The sequence below is a fragment of the Homarus americanus genome, unplaced genomic scaffold (assembly GCF_018991925.1).
Source record: "Homarus americanus isolate GMGI-L3 unplaced genomic scaffold, GMGI_Hamer_2.0 scaffold30231, whole genome shotgun sequence".
NCBI lineage: Eukaryota > Metazoa > Arthropoda > Malacostraca > Decapoda > Nephropidae > Homarus > Homarus americanus.
In genome coordinates this window covers 1,604,229-1,629,011 of record NW_024756966.1, presented here as the reverse complement: position 1 = coordinate 1,629,011, position 24,783 = coordinate 1,604,229, and positions in this window count along the sequence as shown.

The following is a 24,783-nucleotide window of genomic DNA, read 5'->3' as shown; positions in this document are numbered from 1 at the left end:
CACATGAAACACGTTACTTTTCGTCAGACGAGCACGTCACAACCACACCCACAATCTACATCCACCAATAACACTCATCAGTCCACCTAAGTATTCACCCGTCCCTCTATACAAACGTGTATATCATAAGTATAGGAATATAAACAAGACCCATACTGACCCACACAGACCCACACGGACCCACACAGACCCATACTGACACACACAGACCCACGCGGACCCACACAGACCCACACTGACACCAACACACCAGGAAGACCAGACAACATTAACCAAAGGACCACAGAACCAAGTCACAGATCATATAGTGTGTCCCAGAAAAATGTCCCTTCCTCCTTCTCTCCCTGCCTGCTCCCTGCCCGCTCCCTGATACACTATGAGTTGGAGGAAGGGAGGGAGGGAGGGAGGGAGGGAAGGAAGGACATTTTCCTGAGACACCCTGTATAGCAACCGTCAAATGGTGTCCCTAAGTCTCACCCCAACACAGAGCCATTTTTCAACACTGCACTCGACTGTCTTTATTTCTCCATCTATAACGTTAGGAACCCATTTACAGACCCTTAAGACCTGATGTACACAAGGCTGGATGTACAAATGCTTCAATAAATGTCGGTAAAGACCAGGTGAACAGAAATCTATGTCCCAAGTGCACAACCCCTGAACTGCATGAACCTAACTTACTATGATACGTACTGCCGTCTAAGTGTACAAACGTTCACTTAAGACAATGATGTACACTTCCCTGCCCAAGATAACTAACAGCCAAGTGTACACTAACGTTCCTAACAGACGTCCAGGTGAACACTAACTCACCTGAGATAACTAGCGTCCAGGTGAACACTAACTCACCTGCAGGTAATTAACGCTGGGCTCCACAAAAACACCCCCCTCATGATAATGCACGTCCAGGTGAAGGAACACTCCCTGCACGTACTCAACGCCCAATTGAACATACATTCACGGATAATTAAGGTTCAGGTATACATGTATGCACTTACAGACGTAACGGCCGATTGTAAATACATATATTTAGAGATAATTAACACCCAGGTGTAGAGACGTGTCTTTACGGACAATTGTGGTCAGAACCAAGTCACTCATTTACCAATAATTAACGTCCAGGTTCAGACTCTTACCTGTAGCGAGGAAGCCCTGACAGGAAGCCTCAGCCACACTCACCTGTGGGAGGGAGAGACAGACGTCAGTGAGAGAAAAAAAAATATGTCCTTTACTCACTTCATTTTATTAATTCAGAAAAAAATGTATCACAAATTATTACAACAACAGAAGTTTAATTAAAGTACAAACACAAATACAGATACAAGTAAAGGCATAAATTAAATAACAACTGAAGGTACAATAACTGCCACAGGTATAAATATGAACACAGGTACAGATGCAAATACATAATAGGTATTTCAAAATCAAACACACACACACTCTCTCTCTCTCTCTCTCTCTCTCTCTCTCTCTCTCTCTCTCTCTCTCTCTCTCTCTCTCTCTCTCTCTCTTGTAAACAAAAGACGTGAGAAGGTGATTTATTCTTTTGTTAGGTGATGCTTCGTGATTTATTGAAACTCGTGATTATTTATGTTATTTATAGTCTAAACCCACGATTATTCCTGTTCATCTATGTCTAAACCGACGATTATTCAAATTATATTATGTTTAAACCCTTATTTCTGTTTTCATTATGTCTAAACTTACGAATATACTTGTCATTGTACAGGAAAATGAAACCTATATTCATTTATCAATTTAATCCAAACTAACATCATTATCATCATCACCACCATCATCACCACCATCATCACCATCATCATCACTCTCCTCATCATCATCAAACCATAAACAAACGATAATTCCACTAATCACATCACGATAATTTCTTCTGGCACTTGATATACACACCTACGATTATTTCCGTCATCTTATATACAACACACTTAACCTAACCTAACCTCACCTAACCTAACCTAACCTAACCAATGTCCATTTTACGACACCTACTGACAACATCTAAACGGACCATAACCACACATGCATGGGCTAAATTCCTGGCAGTTAGTTAACAATTTATAAACTAATCTGGCACTGACATCTCATTCCTTCAGGGGGAAATCATCAGGGCGAGGCATCACATCTGGTTTTACATCTTCTCAAAAAACTATTATTTTTGACCTGGTATTACACACACTAACTTACCCAGGGAGGTGGTGGGTGACGTTGGTGGTTAGCTAAGGCGGAGGAGAGGAGGAGAAAAGCTTTATGTATATGTATATCTATATGTATTTTTATGTGTTTTATATGTATATCTATATGTGATTCTATGTCGATATGTATTCCTACACTCTATTTACACCGGGGTCTAATATAAAGAATGTGTCTATGTTCGAAAGATAATCAACAATATTATCAAGGTAACAAAATCCTGTCAATGAAACAGAAAACATAACATGACAGAAAACATTATTACAAACCGACAATATCCAATAAAAAAGAATAAACATCGAGGGAGAAAACATTTTATTCAAGGAGAAAACACTACACCAGGACCTAAAACATTACCTAGAGATTAAAACGACACCATCAAAGGGCAGGATGTGGTGTTGGGGTATTTCACTTCCTCGATACAGTGCAGGTAAAAAAAAAAGCCATCAAAATAATCGACAATAATAATCACACCTGAAAGTTTCCATCAGTCAATGTTTGTCTTACCAATTTCCCTTATTCTCAAGAGACGGTGAAAATCTCCATATAAGACACTTCTCTCTGTATATAATCCGTTAAATGGGGGTTTCGTATATAACTGATCCTCTATATACCGGAATTTCATTTTTATATAGTACATTAGACGGAGGGTTTCACATCTAACGAACCCTAGGTATAACGGACATTCCTCTACATATAGTCCGTTAAATAGAGGTTTTTACTACATTCATACTTCTACAACTACGAGTATTATCAAGACCAACACCACAATACTGACACCTTCAAGTACTCATCACGAGCCTTAAATTAACACAGTGTCAAACTCCCTGTCAGTATTTTGTTCACATGTATAAACAACAATTAAAACTCATCCGCTATCCAAGAGTCTCAAAGAACACGACGATGATAACTCTGACAATATCACTCGTCTTGGTCTCTCAGTGTACAATTATCCGCAAAAGAAGAATGTCTGAATGCAATGGTGTCCGATAAAAGCGAAAAAAAAAGAGTGAAGAAAAAGTAAGTTCCAGTCTCTCTCTCTCTCTCTCTCTCTCTCTCTCTCTCTCTCAACACTGACACGACACATTAAAAACATAACTCTTAAAACAAACACACGTCACAAACACAGGTCTTACACAAACACTTCACAAACACACATAAAGACTTACTGACAACCCTTCTTCCTCTTTCTCTCCTCCACTCTTCTCTCTCCTCACTCCTACGCACGAACTTGTCACCGAGATAAAAAAAAAGAAGATAATTGAGAAGAACAGAGAGAGAGAGAGAGAGAGAGAGAGATGGACTGAATGAGAAAGAAACAGACAGACAGACAGACATAGACAGATGGATACAGAGGGGTTGACAGACTTCCAACGCTGAGAAAATATAGTTGAATTACAAGACTTAATACCGTAATTATCACCCCACGTATACGATCTCCTCCCCTTCCTCTCCCCTTCTCCCCATAACAAAAAAGGGAGAGAGAGAGAGAGAGAGAGAGAGAGAGAGAGTCGGAATCTAATTTGGACGTCATTGTGTGATTACCGTCATTGTTTTTCTCCGTCACGAATGTTATTTCACGTTTTTGTTGGTTATTGAAATGACTCTTATACCGATGTTGTTCTTGTTAGTGGTGATGATGTCATTACTTGCCCAGTGTTCTTGTCGATACTAAATGTCTTTTAATTGGTCACGTTGCTGTCATACTGGGTGTTGTCATCATCATCATCATCATTATTATCGTCATCGTCATCATCTCCTCACCGTAGTGTTGATAGAGTCGTGGTTGTCATTGGCTGGTTTTTTTTTTGTGGTGTTTCCCCGAGGGTATTGTGACTGCCGCTGTCAGGATCACCTTCTTGTTGTCGTTCCTGCTGCGCTCAGTGGTGGGAGGGTGGTGATAGGTGGTGATAGGTGGTGGTAGGAGGGTAGTAGGAGGGTGGCGATTGGTGGTAGGAGGGTGGTGATAATTTTGGTGTTGTTAATTGTTCTTGATGACGAGTGGTGGTGATAATGAAGAAAATAGTAATGATACAAGTGGTGGTGGTGATAGTGAACTTAAGGGATAGTGATGAAAACGATAACGAATATGTTGATGATAGTGACAATAGCAAGCGGCGGCGGTGGTGTCATTAACCCTCAAAAGACTATCTAGGCAATCATATCCCCTACCCCACCCCATCCCAAAACCCAATACATTACGGAATTCCCCACAACTATAAAACCCCCTACACCACTACTACTACCATCACCACTACCACCACTACCAAACACTACCACCACTACCAAACACCATCAATCACCACCACCACTACCACCACCGCCAAACACCATCAATCACCATCTCCACCACCACTACAGCTACTACCCCTACCATCACCAAACACCACACACACTATATTTAACCACAACAATATAGTTTCCTCCACCACAGTTCTCACAGCTCAATATTATTACATAGTCTCTACCACAACAACGCACTTCATTGTTATTTATGTGAGGAGAGGCAGACCACCTCTTTTTTTCTTCCGTTTTTTGAGTCGTAATATTCTTGGATTTATCGCATGTTTTGGCTGATGGTTATGGGAGGCAGGGAAGGAGGGAGGTAGGGAGGGGGGGGCAGTGAGGGAGGGAGTAAAGGAAGGAGGGAGGGATGGAAGGGCAGTGAGGGAAGTAGTGAGGGAGGGAGGGAGGGAGGGCACCTCTTGCAATACGGTAGCTCTAATTTATGGACATGAGGCGTCTCGTTTGGCATTATACTAGATAGTTTAAGATCGTTCAAGAAGACGTATGGACGTAGATAGGTAACGGAGGTAAGTAGGTAGGTATTGAGTAGACAGGTAGGTAACGGAGGTAAGTAGGTAGGTAGGTACTGAGTAGACAGGTAGGTAACGGAGGTAAGTAGGTAGGTATTGAATAGACAGGTAGACGTAAGTAATTAGGTGGGTAAGGTACTGAGAAGCCAGGTAGATTAAGTAGGTATGTGGGGACTGATTAGGTAAATAGTATCAACTGAATAAGGGGGTAGATATATAGATAAAGTGGTAAGTTCTGGGTAGAAAGAAAGAAAGAAAGAAAGAAAGAAAGAAAGAAAGAAAGAAAGCTGGCAAGAAAAAAGGAAGGAAGGAAGGAAGGAAGGAAGGAAGGAACCTAAGCAGTGAAAGATTGTCCACACGTCCCCGGTCAGGAGCAAGGAGCCCAAGCGGCGTGAAACTAAACCATAATTGGCTACGCACTCGACTGAATCGTCACGAAGAAGATGAATTTTTCTCCCAAGGAACCAAAACAAAATTTACTGCTCATATTAACGGGAAAAAATTACCTAAAAGAACACATTGTTGTTACAGCTTACACAGTGTCACGACGAGTTAATTTACGGCTGTTTGTTCCATTAGAGTGAATTTACAGTCTTCAACTCTCAATATTTCAACGTATAAATCATTATTACTTACTTGTGGCTCTATAATTAAGTGATAATAAATTTGAGTTTGTTATAATAAATTAGTATCTTTCAAGAGGGTGTTAACAAAGAATTTTTCCCCTAACTCACCCAACACATCCACCTCTATCTCTCCCCCTCACTCATCACCTCACGCCCCCTCATCCACCCCCCACAACCTCCCCTCATCCACCCCCCATAACGTCAATAACAACCCCCTATCCCCACCTCCGCCTAGGTAAACAAATTCTTCTTTAAACAGTCTTGAACTCTACAATATATAACAACGAAGGCGTCCAGGTATTACAAACTGGCTACATTAAGCTTGTATTAAATTCCAATTAATACCTGTACCTGCAATAAATCCCAACAATCACCTGTATTTAAAATAATCCCCCAATTAACACCTGTACTGTATACATATAATGCATCCCAATTAACACCTGTACTTCTAATAAATCCCACGTGTTTGAGATTTCCAATTACATCTAAACAACGCGTCATCTGCCCACAGGACCACACGAAGCAGTCTCTCAACCTGGCCGGAGATCTCAACGGGGCGACAAGTAGTGATCACACAGCCCCTTCACTCCTCTACTGAACACTATATTTATGTGGGAGATGAAGTCACTCACCTGTCGTCGACTTTACCTGCGTATAAAGTGGTAACTAATCAATCTTGTCTTACTCAACAAAATTCATTCATCTTACTCATTTTTATGTTCACTTTTACTGTTCATCTTTACTCACCAATGTTCACCTTGATTCACTCATCACCTATACTCATGCTAATAATATTGATGAATCACCTACAAGAGATTCCTTCAACTTCAGTGATATACACAACACCATAATTTCTATCAAGTGTCGTGAAATGCCTCTAAACACACACACACACACAAACACACACACTTTTTTATTCCAGACAACTATTAAGTACAAAAAACATACGAAATAACAAAAAACTCACCATGGTAAAAACAACAACAACAATGACAACAAAAAATAATAAAAAATGATAATATTACAGTGAAGATAAATAAAGGAAATAATATAACTGCAACAATAATATAATCAGAATATTAATTAGCCTGAATGTTCACCTGGATGAGTCTTATAATAACTCAGGTAATTACGTCAGGTACATCACTGTGGCCGACACCCCAGGGGGAGGAAATAGCCCCCCTTCTCTTCCTCCTCTCCATACCCCCGTCCCACCTCCTCTCCCCCTCACCCCCCCTCCCACCTCCTCTCCCCCTCACCACACCCCCCTCCCACCTCCTCTCCCCCTCACCACACCCCCCTCCCACCTCCTCTCCCCCTCACCACACTTCCCGCCCACACCTCACTTCACTGACGCAAATAATACTCGTAACAAACAAGTATACTCAAGAGATTTGTTAACAGCAGTCACAGGTATAAGCAGGTGTAACTGTTTACCTGGTGAAAACACTAATTACTCAGCCCTTGGAACCATACTGATGATAATACTAAAACCACACACACACACACACACACACACACACACACACACACACAAAAGAACGGACGGACGGACGGACGGACACTTCTAATATCCCCATCCAAGACAACAAAAACAACAAAAACAGCAAAAACACAAACACAAAATTGCGTAAATCATACAAAATATGAAGCACACATCAAGTAACACCCCCTACCCCTCCCCCCCCCTTCCCAAAAAAAAGACCGCTCCTGGAAACACGTAACACGAGGGATAAATAATGAAACAAAAATCCGGTTTGAAGAACAAGTCCAATAGCGAGGTTGATCACTTAAAAACACAGGAGCAGCTTCGGTATATACAACACACCCGCCGCCACACCTTATTCAACATTCAATTATCAGGAACAAGAGAGTTAATAATCCTCTAGCATGACCTTTGACCTTTAGGAACTCGTCTTGACCTCCGATACAGTAACTTGAACTTGTGTGTTTATGGTTGATGATGATGACTGTTATCTCTTATCATAATATTTGTGTTGATAAGAGAGTTCTCCTGCACACACGGAGAAGTTACTTGACATTGAGAGATATAGACAGACAGACAGACAAGGAAACAGGCAGACAGACAGAAAGATAGACAGGCAAGCAGACAGAAACAGCCAGGGAACAGCTAAACAGACAAACAAACAAACAGACACCAGCGAAGAGACACCATAACACGTCTGCTTTTGTTCGTTTTGTTTTTGTTTTTGTTAAAGCGGACGAATAAAAACAGACAAAAAAAAAACAACGTATTCAATAACATGTGTGGACGTTGATCAAAACACAACACAACAAAAAACACAGACGAGACGAGACTAGACGAGACGAGACGAGACGAGACTCCCATAGGCTCTTACACTAAGCTACTCTCAGGATTCGTCCATGATTAAAGCTGAGGCGAGACAGACTTAGGAACATGTGTAATACTAAGGAACATGTGTAATACCAAGAAACATCTGTATTACCAAGAAAACATAAGTAACCACCTCAAGAACCAAACACATGTGCAGTACCCAAAACAGATACCACAAACACGTGTACTAACCTAGAAACACATGATCAACCACCTCATCCACATGTGCAATACCCAAGGTGAATACTAAACACGCCTCGCCTGGGCTACACAACAGTTTAATAACCCCGAAGGTCTTAATACCACGTCTTGAACACTCCAAGACAACATAAAGACTCGTGAAGAACACCTCTGATGGGACCCTGCTACATATCCTAAGGGTCCTAGGCCTCCTAATTGCCCAGTAATTAGCTGATCTATGAAGCTATTAAAACCGTAATTGCATCCCACTTGGCCATATGGATAAATAACACCCATGAATATTGGAGAACTTTGGAGAGCCTTGGGGAGTCTCTTAGCACCAGCAGCAACATGTGGTAACCAATCAGAGGCTTGTGTGTGTGTGTGTGTGTGTGTGTGTGTCTGTCTGTCCTCTCTCTCTCTCTCTGCACAATACCGATATTTTCTGCCAAACTCTGCCACCGATGCCTAACTGTCTGATAACAACGCTCGACTTCCCGCCAACACTGCTACACCGTCTGCCTACATCACTGCTACACCTTCTGCCAACAGCACTCTACCATCACCTCCCAACACCACTGCTTCTTCTTCACACGCCTCAGCAGTTTATTACAACTTACGGACCCAAAGATGTTTTGCTTATGACAAGAAACACACATCATTTCCGTCAGCGCAGACTTGTCCCACTAAAACACGGTGTACTCTTTAGCCTCAACAAAATAATTAGGTGTTTTATTCATCGTCTGGGCAATAGTTATAGTCGTTAACATTACAAGAAATTAACGTGGAAACTCCAGAAAGTTAAATTTATACGAACTGGTTATATTAGTGTAGTTGTTCATTTATAAAATTGTATTAAGGATTTATTTACGATTCAGCATCATCCTGGCCAAACAATTTAGCGAGCAGATAAGCCGCCGTCTACCTCCAAGCCGGTACTTATCTAAAAGCTTTTTTGACTCAGCCAATCAAGCGAATCTTAGCCGCAATGTTGGTTGGTTACCTTACCTGTGTTATTTGTCGTCTGGGATGGAATTTTTAGCTGATCGAAGTCTCATTTCTGAAAATCACACACACACACACGCACACGCGCGCGCACACGCACGCGCACGCACACGCACACACACACACACACACACACACACACACACACACTGTTCTCCTGACCTCTGACACTCACCTGTAATTGAGTACAACTCCCTTGGGATCGTTCATGGCCACGAGTCATTTTTTTACCAACTATTGGAAATAACCAGCAATTGGCGGCTAATTCCCCAAGAACGCAACACGAATGTCCATCTCTCCTGACCACTCGGGAAAAAATGAGGGAAAAAAGAGAAAGCTGAGAAAACGAGAAATCCCTCTCATAAGGAGTAGTTCAGTAGTCCTCATAAGTTGTCCTTCTCCAAAGAAGGAATCCCTCTCAAAAGGATCTCATCTCCCTCCCAAACGATGGGTCCTTCTCTCAAATTAGAGGAGTCCTGTAACGTAGTCCCTCTCACAATGAGTGTTCACCGGGCAGCGTTCCGACACCCCTGAGATCAAGAGCTGTAAAAAAACACCTGGCCAGGTATTAATTATGCGGCTGACAGCTGTTGCCAGAAGTCAATGTTCCTAAGGATATGCGTGTTTCTTCGTCCTTTCAGTGACAACCAGAACTCTCCAATTATCATCGGGTTTATAATTATCGGCCGGGGGTATAATTGTGTATAATTCGACTTCTCCATGATGTTGCAAGATATGCTGTGACTGGCAATTATCGTCCTCCACCGGTGATAGATATAAAGGTCGTTCTACCATTACGAATACGCAGGAAATGCTTCTTAATGTAACACTATCTAAGGGTGATTATCACTGGTCTCGCCACGTAATTATCTTGGGGGCAGCAATCACCATGATAATTATGCTTTGTAACTCATCAGATAATCATACAACAGAAGCAGTCAGCTCTCCTGTATAGTGTTTGATTATAGAGGCTAGTGGTCGAGCCAATAACATAGACGTTTTACATAATTATACCTGGCTACTGCAACCTTCACTCATACCACCCCGACCACAGCCTCCACTTATACCTACTTTAATAATACTTATAATCCTTGTAAAGTGTAAAGATACATATACGATACTTATTACATACACGGTCCGTAATTCACTCCCCCCCCCCCGCTCCCATACGTATTGGCATTCACCTACGGCAATATACAGACACCTGCAATACCCCCATAAGTAGACCACGACACACACACACAACACAAGTAGCTGACGGCAAGAGACGGTACATGCTACTTACGGTATATATTTAAGCCCACAATCTATACCTGGTTATCTCTATTCATTATGGCTATATATACCGAGCGAGACCTATAAATCACACCTACTATCTCCTCATTTGCATACTAAATACCACTTTCCTCGATATAAGTATCTGTATTTAAGTTCAGCCATATATGCTCCTACGTGTATATAAATATGCATATATAATTCAGGTATATCGGTTGGTGGCTATACCCCAATTTGTACAGGTAGGTATACTAATTCCCCCAACCAGGTGTGTTCATACAGGTATATACGCGTATCTAATACAGGTATACCGGCGGGATATAAGCAGGTATATACGGTAGCCGCCTCCGGTTTAAAGTAGTGCAAAACGCTCTAGTTCAATTCTCCACGGCGAGCTGAATAGCGGGCGATGAGTGGTGGCGAGGTAGTAGTGGCGAATTGAGAGGTGCAGGTTAGGTGTGTGCTCTCTCTCTCTCTCTCTCTCTCTCTCTCTCTCTCTCTCTCTCTCTCTCTCTACTAATATTATGTTTTTTTTGCTCTGTGTGTGTGTGAGTGTGTGTGTGTGTGTGTGTGTGTGTGTGTGTGAGTGTGCGTCAATCCATGTGTACGTGATTACTTGTACACATATGGGGTGTATCAGTAAATCACACAGGAAAATATGTGAAGGTAGCGGTCGAGAGAACAGTAATTACTTGGCCTGGTGCACCGTCTTGACACAAGGGAGGAGGAGGAGGAGGAGGAGGAGGAGGAGGAGGAGGAGAGAATGAATGTGTGAAGGAGGAAGGATGTGAAGGGGAAGGATGTGAGGGAGGGATGATGGAGGTGAGGATGCAGAAGGAAGATGGATGAAGGGAGGAGAGAGAGAGAGAGAGAGAGAGAGAGAGAGAGAGAGAGAGAGAGAGAGAGAGAGAGATGTGGGCTTCAACACGAGCATACATTATCACAGGTAATATACAGGAGACTGGAAATTACCTCTATTAAAATTTTCAGGTGCGTCAGGTGTTGGGACGTTATGCCAGGTGTAATGGAACAAAGTGCTAGATAGGGAGTGTATCAATGGGTAGGTGGAGAGGGCGAGGAGGGGGAGAGGAGAGGGAGACGAGATGGGGGAAGGAGGGTGAGGAGTGGGAGGTAGAGGAGAGTGGGGGTTGGGGAGGAGGGGGTGAAAAGGATAATGGAGGCGAAAAGGAGAGGAAAGGAAACGGTGTGAGGACGACGAGAGTGGAAAGACGAAGACGGAGAGGGGAAGAGAAATGGGGGGGAGGACGTAGGCAAAGGGGCGGGAGGGGGCGAAGGGGGTGGTAATGTGCACAGACAGCACAAGATGATAACATTAACGAACGGGTTGGACGAATTACTTGTAAAACCGAGTCGGGCGAACGTAAGCCAGGCGGAGCAGATCTAACAGGGAAGGAAGGAAGGAAAACCTGGGAGGGAGGCAATGACAGCTGAGGTATGTCCAGGTAATGACATCCACTCGGACGGGAGATATATTTCAGTAAGCCATCCGTCAATTTATATATCTGTCTCATATATATATATTCGGGAGAAATAGACAGTTTATATATATATACATAAAACATAAACACATTATTATAATGGCCTTAGGTGACGCTTATAAAGGAAGTAGCCAACATACTTTTTATGCTACTTTTTAACGCTACTTTTTTTAAGGTAATGTAAGCGTTTAAAATACTTATCTCGACTTGTTACTGTGAATGTGCATGTGTGTAGGGGGTTGGGGGGGGGGGGGAGGGGGTGGGGAGGGGGGATGGGGTGGGAAGGGGGGAAGGGGGAGTAATGAAGGTACTCACATCGGCAGAAGCGTGTCCAGGTGTAGGGATGAGAGAGAGAGAGAGAGAGAGAGAGAGAGAGAGAGAGAGAGAGAGTTACATTACTAAACCAACCAATCCAACACAACCAACCGAAAATAATTGTAACCAAAATTAACACAATACAACCAAACTAAACAAGTTTAACCTAAAAAAATAATATAATTAATAAATAACTCAGGTAATCACTTAGACCAGGTGTGCTGTGTGTGTGTGTGTGTTTCATTTCCTGCAACATATCCAGGTGAGGTAACGTGAATAGTAAGTAAAGGTGGGTAATATTGCATCCTTCCTTTGAACCTCTCCGACACACATACAGAGACACACGTACACACGACAGAAAAACCATCACAATACCATCCTTCACCTGGAAACAACATCTGGATTTAATGCGTGAAACACAGAGGTCCACAAACCTTAATTATGACACCTGGAAAAATTGTTCTCTCTCTCTCTCTCTCTCTCTCTCTCTCTCTCTCTCTCTCTCTAGCGTCAACACACCATTGACTACCACAAACCTTATCTCTATATCGTATTCTTTTACCAGCAGCCTGATCATCACGTCAGTCTCGGACACACTCAAGCAGACAGTTACGTTTTACGATTCACAGTCACAAAAACTTGAGGTGTGCTTCAGGTGCCTATACAAGTATCCAACGGTGTACACAAGAACTAATCACAGCTTTGAACACGTAATGAGGCGCTCCAAGGACACGTACAAACACTCCCAGGACACGTACAAACACTCCCAGGACACGTCTACTCCCAGGACACGTCTACTCCCAGGACACGTCTACTCCCAGGACACGTCTACTCCCAGGACACGTCTACTCCCAGGACACGTACCAACATGCCTATAGAATCTCACTTCTTTACCATTCACATTTCCACCTCCACCTGGTTACAAACTCACCTGGAGCTTACAGACAGGTGTAAATTAATATGCCACCTGTATACCCACTGAAGGTGTATAAAAAATCGATATACCATCACTAGAGTGCACGCGAACGTATGGAATTACACAGCAGGTGACAATATCTGAACCATCTTATTTACAAACATTGGGGCAGGTATTCCTCTGGGTGTGTGTGTGTGTGTGTGTGTGTGTGTGTGTGTTTTGTTACCACCGAAAATATCAAATCATACCCAAGACTATAAAGGCAATCATACCCCCCAGCTCATACCCCTCCCCTCATCCGATCCGATCCTTCTACTTCTCCTCCCCCCCATACCTCTCATCCTTCTCCTACCTTCCCTCCTCCTCCTACTGTACTACCTCTCTCCCCCCCTCCCCCCTCCTCCCTCACTGCATGTTTTAGTCTGCGGAGTTTTTTCCCTAAGCTTAATGTGCACCTTTCCTGACCTGACTGATGAGATGTTTACAGCGAGTGAGGGACTATTATTTAAGTTATTATTTATGAACTACAACTTAACCAATGACTAATTCTTCATCACCATCTTGTGTCCAAAGTGAAAGAATGAGATCATGTGTGGAGATAATTTACCTGTGTGGCCCCAATACCTGTGAGGCGACAACTATAATCAAACACTTTAAGTTAAATTAAATCCCCAAGTTTTTAAGTTAGTTTTGATGAACCATGGGAGAGATAAGTTCCTCCTCGTATGACCTCGGACAGGATTGCATTTAATGTGGAGTGTGACCTTGAATACCCTTGAGGATGACCTGCAAAAGTATGTCCCCCTTGTTTAATTACTTCTCGACGAGTCACAAAAGAGAGAGAAATTCTGGTTATCAAGATGTCCAAAATACAGGACAAAGACACACACACACACGGATAAAGACAGACAGAGGAGGAGACACACTAAAAGAGAAGAAAGAGAAAACAGAAGATCATTTTATACTCACACTCCCTCACTCACTCTATCCACTCCTACACCTCAACCAACACTCTTACAACGTTTAGTGTTGAGGGAGACGAGTAACACATAAATTGTGTTCCCTGTGAGACTGGTCATCAATACTGCCGGCGGACGACCCCTGCTTACAGACGACCCCAGCTAAGGACGACCTTCTGTCTGCGGACGAACCTCACCTGCGGACGACCCCTGCTTACAGACGACCCCAGCTAAGGACGACCTTCTGTCTGCGGACGAACCTCACCTGCGGACAAACCCTACCTGCGGACGAACCCTACCTGCAAACAAACTCTACCTGCAGACGAACCCTACCTGCGGAGTGCGGACGACCCCTGCCTGCGGTACGAACCCAGCCTGTCTGACTGCCTCAGCCAACCCAACACCAGGCTTATTATCGGCCATTAGCTACGCCCCACGCGAGGATGCCCCACTCTATCATTAACTAATACTCTCTGTTTTGTGTGCTGAGTCGCTGTGATACTTCGGCGCCAACAACGACGGCGGAGGCCAGGGTTCGAGGACGTGGTTATGAGACGGGTACAGTATATGCGATAATATGAGAATGAAGATACGATGGTTTGTAAATACCAACCTAACCTAACCTAACCTAACCTAGCCTAACCTAACTTAACCTAGCCTAGCCTTCTGAATCACTGGGAGTTTGGAGGTAGATAAAATAATTTAGATATTGAGTGGTGGGCTGAGCTGGACTGTTTGGGGAGTGACGAGGAGTACCCCCCTCCCCTCCCCACCTGTGAGTGACGAGGACGATCACTCAACCAAACCAACGAGAGAAAAACAACCACCAGAATGATGAAAAATGATGCATAATTCACACACAAGGAAAACGAAAACAATTACATCCACCTCACCCAACTCATCCAAGACATTTTAGCCAATAAACGATGCTATATGACATAATGGCAATCTACCTTAGACCTTCAACACACGATCATCAATCACTGTTACATCAAAGACAATAAATAACTGACATGGAGTAAGACTTCTTTTAACCTCTCATCAAACATAACACACATACATAATCTGATCTTGGAGTAACTTAAAGGGATCTAGTGAAGGGAATACATTGTCATCTTGGTGGCGTTAACCAGTTACATTTCGTGTCTTCACCTGATATAAAACCTACATAACATTACTTGTGTCTTTGGAGTTGTAATCGGGACGTCCCTTTACCAGGTGAGTATCGTATTCAAACAATAATTTATATTCAGGAAAAAAATAATAATTCAAGTAAAACATGAATTTATATTCAGGTGTCAGTTTGTATATAATTTCCTGCAGCATTCCTTCCCTGGCTGCAAGTCGTATTTATGGACAATCACACACTTTAAAATTATACACGTGTGAATACTGCCTAACTTCGTCTCTCTCTCTCTCTCTCTCTCTCTCTCTCTCTCTCTCTCTCTCTCTCACAGGAAATAATAAACAATTAAGGTTGATATCATACAAGTATAATGTTCCCGTCCACAGGTTAAAAAGGTGTTGTCATACAAGTATTAATTAGCTACACCTGGTGGATGACGGTCACCTGATGATAATTATTTTTACCTGCTCTTCATAATAAATCCTCATTTGTACATCTATCTCAAGGCGAGTCATTGAGGTATTTCCTACGACCTGGTATCATGATAAACTACCTTATCTTCTTTCACCACACTTACACCACCTAAATAAGATAAGAAACAGCTTTAAACCATATCTTAGTATCACCAAGTCTAAGATAATGTTGTTCTTTCTTACCTAACCTAACCTAACCTAACCAAAGATATTTTTTGTGACCATGAACCATTGCCACTGAGGACGTCTGCAAGGTAAGAGTCACTTCAGGAACCATTTTGACGCTGTTGGAGTAATTAGACGCTGCATTGTTCCGCCACACTGATGACACTCTTCCCTGGAGCGTATCATAACATGGGTCGGGCGAGAGACTGCTGCTGGGCCTGCCTACCTACCTGCCGAGGTCTTCCATTAATTACAGGTTTGTCCACACTCGACTTCCTGCACCCGACACGAACCTTCCCACCTGTATACTGCCCCTATCATGGTACTGCCTCTATCACGGTACTGCCTCCCACCTGTATACTGTCCTTATCATGGCACTATCCCATCATGGTAGTATCCCATCGTGGTATTACATCCCACCTGCATACTGCCCCCATCATGGTATACCTTCCGACCACATGGTACCCCCCGCTCATAGAGACATCCTTGAGGTAGGCCAAACATACACGCTTGGGGTAGGAGGAACAAACTTGCTTGGGTAAGACGCAGGCTGCAGGTGGACCCAGGCAACACTGACAGGTGGGGCGAGCAAGAGTTATGAACAAACTGATAATAGTGTTGTGTGTGTGTGGCAGCCACTACCGGAGTTACGCGGGGCGTGGTGCTGCCCCCAACACGACTGGTTCCTCCCCCCACCCTCCATTCCCCCCAACCCTCCCCCCACACCCCTGCAGTCTCCTCCACACGCCTTCACAACAATCTAGTCTCTTCCTCCGCAACTAAATACGCAAATTACATCATGATTATTTTTTAGATTTTTCCGTCGGGGTGCCGCAGGGTGTCACTCACCTTCTGGGGCCACGTAAATTAATGACGTCTTCGATCGAAGGTGAAGGTAAGGATGTGGCATTTCATGTGGTGTAAATTTTATCTCTTTTTTTTTGTATTTTTTGTTGTTGTAGGTTAAGGCGTGAGAGTTAGTGTGAGTGTGCGTGTTTTGCGGGTGCGTATGGAGCTCAACTCTTGACGGTTTAAACCATGAGGCTCAAGTGAGGATTATGATTTGCGTTTCCGGTTTTTGGATATGGCGGGTGACAATACTCGGTCGGTTTCAGGGGTAAGTGACCTTCCCTTACTTTAGCTTCTCTATTTTCCTCCTGATCCTGTTTCTGTCACCCCAACCCTCTTGTCCTTCTTTATTCACCCTGTTCTTCTCCCTTCTATTGCAGCTCCTCCTCCCCTTCCTTATTCACCCTGTTCTTCTTCTTCTTCCTCCTCTCTTCTCTCACCTCCTCCATTATCTATTGTTTGCCGTCTGTTTTAGTGCACCAAATTAAGTTTCCTTTGAGAAATTCCTACTACTAAGACTACCACCACCACCATCATCAAGAAAATCACACACACACACACACACACACACACACACACACACACACACACACACACACACACACACACACACACACACACACACACACACACACACACACACACACACACACACACACACACACACACACACACACACACACACACACACACACACACACACACACACACACACACACCACACACACACACACACACACACACACACACACACACACACACACACACACACACACACACACACACACACACACACACACACACACACACACACACACACACACACACACACACACACACACACACACACACACACACACACACACACACACACACACACACACACACACACACACACACACACAATTAGGGACCAAAATACTCATAAAGTGAATTTCATTTCGATATTAATAGTCGTTCGTGATCACAAATTTTTTTTTAAAGTACAATTGGGCACGGGGGTCCTGCCTGCAAATTACTAATCTGCTGCGGGTGATTTTCAGGGACAAAAACAGTGGTCAGGGCAGTAGATCAGGTGGTGGTGTCAGGGCAGTACTTCACAGTGTCAAGGAGATGTAGGAGAAGGTGGGAAGGAGAGAGAAGGAGGGAAGGGGGGAGGGAAGGGGAGAGAGAAGGGGTAAAGAGGAAGGGGAGGGTGAAGGAGGAGGGGGTGAAGGGGGGTTGAACTAAGTACAGATACACTTTAAAACAACATACAGAAAGCCTCCTCCCCCCACCCCACCAGTAACTCTCAATTTCTCACCTTGATCCTTCACTCTCAAGGGGGAGGGGGAGGAGGACAGGGAAGTGAGGGGGAGGGGGGACTACAACCCTAAAAACGATAACACAAAAGAATATAAATAATAAAAAGCAGAAATGAAAAACGAAATAACAAAAAAACCTGGAACTTAAATTTACTTCCCACAATTGCAGAGGTTAACAAAGACTCTGGTAATATGTGGCGTAATGTTAAATAATTATACTCCTCATAGGTCTTTACCCTCACAAAATAATGCGAACCAATTGTTAATTTACCAATTTTAACATATTGGTCGCGGTGTGGCCCCTGGCAGTTTCACACGACGACTCTTGCACACACACACACACACACACGCACACGCACACACACACACGTTATTAATTCACGTTGGATTCACGTTGGGATTCTGTCGACCTCCACAACCAGGCACTGTTAGGTTTACTGTCTATAAGATGCTTTGGTCCCGTATGTACGCTATGAAGTTTCAATGCTGGGATTCTGACAGACAAACAGACAGACTGACACTCTCCATGCCTTCAACATTGCAATAAACCCCTTCAACCTATCCAATCTTGCAACAATCCCCCTCAACGCCCCTCTAAACCCTACCACACCACCCCTCCACCCCTTCAACGCCCCTCTAAGCCCTACCACACCACCCCTTCAACGCCCCTCTAAACTCTACCACACCACCCCTTCAACGCCGCTCTCCACGCCCGTGTTGCACATGCATAACGTCATCACGTGGTTGCAACACCGGCGATAATCATGGCCATAATAACGATGATTATCAATAATAAATATAATAATAATTTCAGGTGTAATGATCGTGATAACTCTAGTAAAGTAGTTAAGAGCTGTAATTATCCAGGAGGAGCTCGCGGCTACTGGTACAACTGAGCTCCTGTACGGATAAATAACATACGTCCGGTTAAATAACATACGAACAGATAAATAACACACGTCTGGCTAAATAACACACGTCCGGTTAAATAACATACGTCCGGTTAAATAACATACGTCCGGTTAAATAACATACGAACGGATAAATAACACACGTCTGGCTAAATAACACACGTCTGGCTAAATAACACACGTCCGGTTAAATAACACACGTCCGGTTAAATAACACACGTCCGGTTAAATAACACACGTCCGGTTAAATAGCATATGAGCGGATAAATAACACGCGTTGAGAAGAATAACAAACGTCCGGTTAAATAAGGTATGGACGGCTAAATAATATTCGAGGGCCCGGTTTAATAACTCATCCCCAGTAATTACGACAAAATTACGATTTATATCTTATTAAAACACCTGAAAGTTAATAAACTCCAGGAGCTGCCTTCACCATCATTATCACCATCACCAACTTCATTATCACCACCACCAGCACTACGACCATCACCATCACCACAATCACCATCATCACCACCACCACCACAATCACCATCATCAGTCATAATCACCATCATTATTATCATTATCACCACCACCACCAGTCATCACCATCACCACCACCACCACACAACCTATAAAACAAGTACTTTACATCCTACACGAGACACTGTAGCGAGACATGAACAAATTCCTCCACCATTACCTTTGTCTCGCGAGATGCATCACTCACCTGTATACGCCTCGCCAGCCTCTACGATCACAGGTAACAAATGTCTCGCAGGAGTGAAATCGGTGGCTGTTGTTATGATGATGACGAAGAAGTAGTGGTGGTAGTAGTAGTAGTAGTAGTAGTAGTAGTAGTAGTAGTAGTAGTAGTAGTAGTAGTAGTAGTAGTAGTAGTAGTAGTAGTAGTAGTAGTAGTAGTAGTAGTAGTAGTAGTTATAATACATATATCATACTGGACAACGTGTGAGGTGAGAGAGAGGATATGTATGTATGTATGTATGTATGTATGTATGTATTTTTGTCCACCTTCCTATGTTTCTATCTGTGCCTGAATGCATATCTCTCTGTGTAAGTCTGTGTACGTTTCTGTGTATACCTGTGTGAATCTGTGTGCTTTTACCTGTGTATATGTTACCTGTACGTCCGTCTGTCCAGGTAAATGTGTGCATATATACCTGTATTTCCGTGTCCATAATTATGTGCACCTGTATCAGTTTATATACCTAACTACATGTCTGTCTGTCTGTCTGTCTGTCTATCTATCTTAGCGTCTACCTGCCTACTTACCTGTCTCCTGGCCTCTTTATGTCATTTACAGCCACATAACTTGAAAGGGTCGTGTATTATACCTGTTTTAACTACCTGTTTATTTATCTACCTGTGTTACCTGTCCACGAAATGCTTCACACCGTCATAAGAACTCCTTTGTCTGTCTCGGAACCCATCTACCTGTCTGTCTGTCTCCTGTCACTTACACCCGTACATCATCAAGATAGCGTTCTACCTATCTATGTGTCTGACGCTTAAACTTGATTACATAATTATCTACCTGTCTACCTATGAATCTCCCTATTAATTAGAAGTCATATCCCTTCATCAGGAAAGCAGTCTATGTTTGTGTGCTTCATAGCATTACCTGCTTAATTATCTACCTGTCTACCTATAAAACCTCAAAGCATACCAACTTCACTCTCTCTGCCCGTCTATCTATCAATCTATCGGACACACACACACACACACACACACACACACACACACACACACACACACACACACACACACACACACACACACACACACACACACACACACACACACACACACACACACACACACACACACACACACACACACACACACACACACACACACACACACACACACACACACAGGGTGAATCAAAGGCACAATAACCTAGCAATGAACTACTCAAGGTTTCCCAAGTACCACCCTCCCCTTCCTTCCCACAACTGCCCATATCTGACAACTTCCTTTAAAAGTGACTCCCTCGATCACTAGTCCTCCTGTACATCGCTTCTTAAACATCTACGGTAAGCTGTTATTACATTTCATTCACCCTGGGTTCAAGGTTCAGTTAGCAGGAAGCGGTGGCAGCGTCTGATGGTAGTCTACTGTAGTTTTCTCACCTTGTTGGGGTTAGTTGGACGTGTAAGGTATTGGTTCACCTGTGGCTTACCTGAGGTCCACTGACTCATTAGTACCATAGACCTTTTTACCTTAATTGATACGTAGGTGTGAGTCATGAGGACTTGTGAGGAGGTTAATGAAGTATGTTGGGTTAGGTTAGGTTAGTCAACATTGGAGTGGGAAAAAAAAATGCAGTTTGTGATCTTAACAACAACTGCATTTGATAACATAAGCTAATCCATCAAAATTATTCTCCACAAAGCATAAACAAAACAAAACATCAAGTAAAAACTAACTCTTATTTAGAACACACATTACAAAAACACAATCTTGACGACACCTGTATTTAATAAAACTCGATCGATTAAACTTTTCCCCAACGCTGAAAAAAATACCCCAAAAAAAAAACCCACTCCACCTTAAGAACCGGTTATCATCAACACTGGACGACTGACAATGAAGTTCACATATTATCATAACACGACAATGTTAACGTCTAATAATATATCTTCTTTTAATTTACCCTCAACAGCAGATCCAGAGTGGGAGGGGGAGAGTGAGGGGGGGAGAGGGAGAGGGGGAGAGGGGAAGGGAAGAGTGGGGAAGGGAAAGGGCGGGGGAGGGGAAAGTGGGGAGGGGAAGAGGGTTGGGAGGTGGGGTTAGAGGAGTGGGGGAGGGTACTTAATGAGACGCTCTCCTCTCATTAACATAAGATGACAAGTGAGCGCTGGGGAACATAGTCTCGGTGGCCACACAACTGAGCCGCACGCAAACCTGTTTAGGTAAAAGGACAACACAACACCTGTAATTAAGTTCTTACTCTCTGTATCGCCCCCAATATAATCATAGGGCGAGGATTATTTCATAAGGTAAAGACTTTGTAATGTATAAATGTATAATTATCTCTCTCTCTCTCTCTCTCTCTCTCTCTCTCTCTCTCTCTCTCTCTCTCTCTCTTCCTTTCTCTCTTCTCTCTACCTCACCTGGCACCAAGACCCCTCATGACGCTACAGGTGAGAGGTGAAGGCCAGAGGTGTGCGTCAGGTGAGGTGTTGTGTCCTGATGACCTGCTTCTTCTTCTTCGTTAACTATTCATGTATTTCAATTCATTATAGAGTTAACTCATTGAGGACGATGACAGAAAGCCTCTGAGTACAATACCACAGTGCTCGAGGGAGTAAGTCATCGTACTCAAGGGGTGAAGTTATCGTACTCAAGGCGTGAAGTTATCGTACTCAAGGGGTGAAGTTATCGTACTCAAGGGGTGAAGTTATCGTACTCAAGGGGTCCATCGGAGGTTAAGTGGAGGAGAGGAGGATGTCCATCACGATCCCATAAGCTATAACATAAGAAGCCCAAGGCGCCCGTCATCTCTCAATAATAATGACGATGATGATGATGACGATGATAATGACGATGACTGCTGTTGTTACTAGTACTGTTGCCGCCGGTGTTTCTGCCTCATGCCCTTAATTATTGCTTCCGACAGTTTGACAAATAATTACCAAGGAAAAAATTGCCGAATGAGAATGTTTGCTAATTACGTACCAGCACCCCTTCCCTCACCCCCTCCCTTCTCCCACCTCCCCCTACCCCCTCCCCCACCAGCATATGATGAATTACTCCTGAAAATACATTCCCTGTTCAATTACCATCAAAGTCAACTAGGTCGGATAATGACCTAATAAACGTGTATTACCCACAATGGCGTTGATCCCCAGACTCGTTAACCGTCCGTCTTTCCGGCCCCCACGTTAACCCTCTACCGTGGTATTAAGGTAATCATCAAGGAGTAGTACCCGGTTCGTTATGATTGGTTGGTCGAGGATGAGGTGGTGATGTGACCTGACACCTGATGTGACTTGACACTTGAGCACCGAGGCTGTCAATAAGAATCTTGGTCTGAGTGTCGAGTGCCTTGGGTAACGTCTGAGATGATATACACAAATGTATTATCTGTAAACGATGAATAATGACAGATCTATACATACGTAATGCATAGTATACATCAAATATGAATGTAGAGTATACATATCCAGTGTACGGTGTGTGTGTGTGTTGTCGTTAGTCTCATGATATTGAAGGGATTTAATGAAATATGAATGTGAGGAAGGAGAAACACACACACACACACACACACACACACACACACACACACACACACACACACACACACACACACACACACACACACACACACACACACACACACACACACACACACACACACACACACACACACACACACACACACACACACACACACACACACACACACACACACATGACACACAATAATACACACACACACACACACACACACACACACACACACACACAATAATACACACACACACACACACACACAATAATAATACACACACACACACACACACACACACACACACACACATTACACACACACACATACACACACACACACACACACACACACACACACACACATTATTAACACACATTAATACACACACACACACACACACATTATTAATATTACACACATTACACACACACATTGAACACACACACACACACACACACACACACACACACACACACACACACACACACACACACACACACACACACACACACACACACACACACACACATTACACACACACACACACACATTACCACACTATCCCACATGTAGTTCCCCTGATCGACTGTTAAACCTTCATGAAAATTTGACTACTTGAAAAAGGGGCAAAGTGGGTGGCAGGGTGATGGTGGTGGTGGTGGTGTATGGGCGGGGAGGGTGGTGGTGGTGTATGGGCGGGAGGGTGGTGGTGGTGTATGTAAGGGAGAGTGGTGTGGTGTATGGGCGGCAGAGTGGTAGTGAAATGTGGATAGGAGTGTGGGCGGCAGGGTGGTAATGTGTGCGGGCGGCAGGGTGGTGGCGTGCGGGCGGGCGATGTGTCCTGGCCGCCATTCTGACACCGTACGCTGTAAAAGTAGTCATCAGGAGTCATTAGGCGTCAGCCCAGCGGTGACTCACGGCTTGTCCACTGTCAGGAGGGGGGAAGGGGGGAGGAAGGGTGGGGGGAAGGATGAGGATGAGAGGGGGGAAGAGTAACACCTCCTCCCTTCCTCTACTACCAAACTGACACCACACACACACACACACACACACACACACACACACACACACCCCAGGCAGGTTCATGTGTACAAGCGGAAGCATACAATGACACGCGCAGACATAATCTATTTAGTGTCAAGTGTGTGGGTCGCCTGCTGCTGTATCACGTGGAGGTGCGCCGCGGCAGGTAACATTAATTACGTCTGTCTGTCTGTCTGTCTTTTTGTCTGTCTACGTGGAGTGTCTGTCTCTGTCTCTTACGTGCTTGTGAGAGTGTTGCTCTCTTTGTATGAGTCTGTCCCATCCCTCTCTCTCTCTCTCTCTCTCTCTCTCTCTCTCATCTAGCCAGGTAAGGACTGGACCCATCAAAAACTTCCCCCTCAACACGCCACAGCGACCCACACAATTAACTAGTATGTGGACTTGTGTTAATGAGACGAGCTGTAATGAAGGCAATTTGTTATAATGGCTGTACAGTGTCTTAACGAGTGTACTGTCTAAATACGAGATCATTAACCTACATACTTTCTGCTGCATGATTTTCAGAAAGAG